Genomic DNA, 5,479 nt, shown 5'->3' with positions numbered 1-5,479 from the left:
GACGACTTCCCCTTCCTTTTCTACCAAAAATTTTGGGATATCATTAAGTCAGACTTTATGGACCTTGTTAGAGCTTTTGAGATGGATGATATTGATATTGTCCGACTAAACTATGTTATGCTAACATTGATACCAAAAGAAGTAAATGCCACTTAAATCAAAAAGTTCAGACCTATATATAGCCCTGATTAACTGCAGCTTTAAGATCTTCAGTAAGGCTCTTAATAATAGATTAATAAAAGTTACTGATAGGCTGATTTCCCCTAACCAAGCTGCTTTTATCAAAGGGAGATATATACTAGAGAGTGTAGTGGCAGCGCATGAGATTATTCATGAAGTTGCCAAGAAAGGAGAAGTTGGTGTCATTTTGAAATTAGATTATGAAAAGGCTTATAATAGAGTTAACTGGGGTTTCCTTGAGGAAATCCTCAGATCTAGAGCTTTTGGTGGAAAATGGATCAATTGGATTATCAGGTTGACTAGATGTGGTTCTGTCTGTGTTAGGCTCAGTGATGAAAATAGTAGCTATTTCTCTGTTAGGAAAGGACTTAGGCAGGGAGACCTCTATCCCCCCTTCTTTCTAATTTGGTAGCCGATGTGTTAAAAAAATGCTAAGTAAAGCAGCCTCCCAAGGTCTGATTACAGGCCTGCTCCCTGAAGTGTGTCAGGGCAGAATCGTTAGTCTACAGTATGTAGATGACACACTGCTCTTCCTGAAAAATGACATTTCCCATGCCACCCATTTTAAATGGATGTTGGCTTGCTTTGAGAAGATGTTAGGTATGAAGGTAAACTATGATAAAAGTGATCTAATTACCTTAGGAATGAGTGGAGAATGAACAACAAGTATGCTAGGCTTTTTTGTTGCAAGATAGGAACCTTCCCAATTACCTATTTGGGAGTTCCTTTACACCATACTAAGTTAAGAAGAGAAGACATCCAACCTGTTGTGGACAAAATAATCAAAATGGTTGCAAGTTGGAAGGGTAGGCTCTTGTCTAATGCTGCAAAACTAATCCTGCTAAAATCATGCTTAGCAAGTATACCTATTTACCTGTTGTCTGTGATCAAGCTTCCTAAGTGGGCCATAGAGAATATTAATTCTCAAATGCAACCTTTCTCCAGAATGACTCTGAAGGAAGACATAGATATCATCTCTCTAATTGGCATAGTTTAGCTTAGAAAAAAGAGTATGGAGGTTGGGAATACCTTATCTAAGCAACCTCAACCTCTGTCTCCTAGCTTAGTGAGAACATGGTCTAGAAGAAAATAGTGGATTATAAATATAATAATAATGACCCTAATATATTCTGCTGCCCTGATATTGGGGTTTCGCCTTTTTGGAAGGGTGTGTTGTGGGCTTGTAAAGCTGCTCAAATTGGTGTTAGGTGGAAAATAGACAATGGCAACTCTGTAAGGTTCTAGGAAGACATGTGGTTCAGCAATTGTAGCATGGCTATTCAGTTCTAGGAGCTATATGTAATAGCTGACCAGAAAAATGCTAGTGTAGCAAACCTGTGGGATGGGACTGAACTAAAAATCTCCTTTAAAAGAGATGTCACCCCAAGCAAATGCTGATGTGGTTAGAGCTGCTAGCTATTGTTGAATCCATTGACCTCCTGGATGATTGTGACGCCATTATATGGTCTTTTGATGCTAGTGGCAAGTTTTTAATGGAGCAATGTACAAAACTATTAGTTTCAGAGGTATACAACCAGTTTTTACACTGACTATATGGGAGATTGGAGTCCCTCCCCGTATTCACACTTTCTTTTGGTTACTCTCTAATAACAAAACCCTGACAAGAACTAATCTATCAAAGAGAAGGCATGTGAAGGACACAACCTGCTTGTTCTACGAGGAACAAGAGACGGTCCGCCACCTTTTCTTTGATTGATGTGTTGCCACGGCTATGTGGGGTTACCTTAGCGATATATGTGATAAATATATTGGTCATAACTATGAGTTAATGGCCGGTTGGTCGGTTAATAATAAGAAAAATAGTGTGCTAAACATGTGCAACTCTGCACTGATGTGGACTTTGTAAAAAACTCGTAATGATATGTGTTTTCAGGGAAGGAATTGGGTGGACGAGAAGATCCTGCTGGGAAGACTAATGAACACATTGAAGAACTGGTGAAGTTTGTGTGCAGATGGGCAATTGGAAGGCCTGAAGAAACCACTTCGTCTACTACTTGGTGGAGAATCGGAGAGACATACTCCATCAACAACCTCCTCAAGGCAGGAACTGTCAGGTTTGGAAGTATGAAATGGGCGAATGGGCTACAACAATGCCGCTCCGTTGGAGCAAATCAGAAATCCCACCATTGAAGCTCCAACCAGTGATTATGCTCCCATCTTTGAACATGTAATAGGCGAGGAAATAATCTATGTGCCTAGGATGAACACTAGCAGGCGCGCTTCAAATATGCAAGAACTATGATGTACGAACTTTGCTTTGCTTCCGTGAAATAAAGCGGGGAGACCTAGTTTCTAAAAAATGCATGCACTTCTCATCATGCAGTACCGTAGGTCCGTAAACATCTATGTTACTTAACATGGTCTCTACTTATATTCCTGGCTCAGTTTTTTTTAGAAGAAAGAGAGCTTTATTGTATTACTCGGGAGTTAAGTTACAATCTCCCATCAAAAATTCTGCAGTCAAGAAAGCTGGGAGGGGAATTGGTCTTTTCTTTTTAATTTCCATTGTCTACGAATGAGATCTCTTCTTCGTCTTTTCCATTGCTAGGGGATAATGTTCATTTTGGTTATTCAGTCTTTTAGGATTAACCACTGCTTGCTACAAAAATAAATTCATATTTGATCCCCTCAACTCTTTACGTTGTCAAAATTCAGCCATCAACTCCAACACTCAAAATGGTTTACGATTGACACGGTAGAGGTTTTTAATTTCAATGAGATAAAAATATTAAAATGAGGGGGGATACTCAAACTGTAACGACCCCGGTTAAATCATTCAAGTTAATCTTAATCCGAGTCCCCAAATTCCTCTGTCTCAGCTCTTCTCGAGCAGGAGTGCTCCACCCCAGTTCCCGGTCCCGCCCCTGAAGACTCCAACTCACCCCGCCGGTTCCTTCTAAGTCTCAACAACCGTGTCCCTCTCAATCTGGAGCAGAGGAGAACCCGAGACTGATGGGTGGACCTGCAATCTTTTCCCCGGATCTCCCGAGGCAGACGCACTCGAGCGGCCTGCACCGCTTCAGAGCTCCCCCATCGCTTGGCTCAACTTCTCCGACGCCCACCGCTTCGCCCAGTCGCCGGCCGCGACAGGATGGATTCTCGCGCCCTCCTCCCCAATCGCAGCGGAAGCCCCTCTGCAACCCTTTCCGCAGCGCCTCGTCTCACTCGCGCCCTCGCCGGCCGCGCCTTGGTGCTCCGTCGCCACTGTGGCAGAGCTTTGCCGCCTGCTACGTCCAAGCTACCTCGCAGCTCGCGCCCATCATCATCTCACCGGATCCCCAGCTGCAAGGCCCGATGCCTTCCGGCTTTTCCGCAGCCTCTACACAGTCGCGCTCGCCCGCGCAGCCGCAGCCCGCCTGTCTTTTCACCTGTTGCAACCTCGCTTGCAGCGCCGTTTTCCCTGTCACACCCATCAGATCCGCCGCACAACGACGCCCGCCTCCGCCAAATTTCAGCCCCGATAAAATCGTGCCTGCACCGCCTTGTCTCCCGTGCCCAATAGCCGAGGACGCTATCTCCGAAGTCCTGTTCCGCTGCCCATCGCCGCTCAATCGCCGCCATGGCAACGCACTCCATCCTTTTCTTCCGGTCTTCGTGCTACTCCAACTCCCTCTCTCTTTTGCGCAGCTATAAAAGGGAATGACAGAGCCCTACGGGAGTTCCCTTCGCCATCATTGCCTCGCCGCCCTGTTCCTCTGTTTTGTGCTTGAGCACCGCCACCTAAGTTTTTGAGGAACTCTCATCTCCGCTCAACACCCGCCCCTCCCAATCCACCCAGCCGCCTGCTCCTCCGCGATGTGCTAGAGCTTCCTTGTTGCTCACAAGAAGCTCCACCGCCGCCGGAGCACCGCCGGACATCGCCACCACCCAAGCCTTAGTGCTTAAGACCTTCCGCCCAAGTCTACTCCTTCCCGACCCCAAAGCTTCACCTATAAACCAAAGGTAAGCTGCCGACCCCTCACCGGTTCGCCCGACCCTATCTGTTCGCCCGACCCCTTTTCCGTCTCGCCCGACCCTGTCTGTTAGCCGACCCTTATCTGCTTCGCCCGAGGACTCGGCTGTATCTTTTTCCTTAACCCGAGGGTATCTGTGTAAGATTTCAGGGACTTCTCTGTAATAGATCTGAGGACCCCAAACACAGTTATCCCTTAAGGTTTAAGGGTCAGATCATAAGTTTCTTCCAATCTAACCCTTGGTCTTGTTCTCTATCCACTGAAGCTTGAACCCTCAAACTCTTTCCGTAGCTTTGCTACAAGTTTCTGGGCTAAGACTTGCGAGTGTTGCTGTTGAAATAACCGTCTAAACACTAACTCTTGCATTGCATTCGTGTAGAGTTTCGTCTTGCTGACGGCGTCTACGAGCTGCACCCGGTGCCAGAAGATGGAGCTGTAGCTGAGCTACCAGTTCCAGAAGCTGAAGTCGCCCTAGCTGAAGACCAGCTTCCCTCCCCTCCGCTTGAAGGCAAGCCCTGGAGCATGAACCCCAAAGTTTCCCAAACTTGCACATGCCTTCTTTCTCATGTTTGTGCATTTACGTATAGGAGTTGTTTGCAACCTTAGATGCATGACATAGTTCCTTGATTTGAACACTAGTTGTTGGGCTGAGTAGTTGCTATGCTTAAATAGGAAGCGGTAAAAGTCGAGTGATTTCCTGTCACTCGCGAGTTATAGGAGTTGGTTGTTCTCCTTCTGTTACAACTAAAAGGATGATGGACGGGGTAGGGTTTTGGTTGACTCTTTTGGTGGTCGGTTGATCGCCCCGTCTATCTATGGAATCTGTTAAGGCCCGACAGTGGTGGTGTTCGTGATCAAGTGTTTGAAAGTACTAATCTCATACCTAGTATGGGATGGGGAAGCCTAGTACCTGATTGAACTAGGGCATGGCTTATACCCCTGCTGTCCCTGGAACGAGGTTCCCATGGTGCATCATGTGGGTGCAAGTGCGGTCACAGTACGGTAGAGGCCGGGACTGTGGAGCATTGCATGCCAAGGGAAGTTTGGACCTGACACGTGCCTGGGAATTGATGGGGACGGCCGACACAGGAAGCGACCTTTGTGGTGCGTGGATGTCATGAGATTAGGTTCGCCATGCATGGTTAAGAAACTCGAATCGATTCGTCTGCCTCTCACAGTTTGAGACTGCTTGATCGCTATGCTACACTGAGTAATGAAGGAGTCTGATGATGACATGGTCTTGATGATGAGCTTATATACATAAAGTTGGATCTATGTTTGCTTAGAGTAAGATGCCAACGTAGACTGGTTAATGAACTTAGAAT

This window comes from Setaria viridis, chromosome 3 (genome assembly GCF_005286985.2).
Source record: "Setaria viridis chromosome 3, Setaria_viridis_v4.0, whole genome shotgun sequence".
Lineage (NCBI taxonomy): Eukaryota > Viridiplantae > Streptophyta > Magnoliopsida > Poales > Poaceae > Setaria > Setaria viridis.
This window is presented reverse-complemented; position numbering follows the sequence as displayed.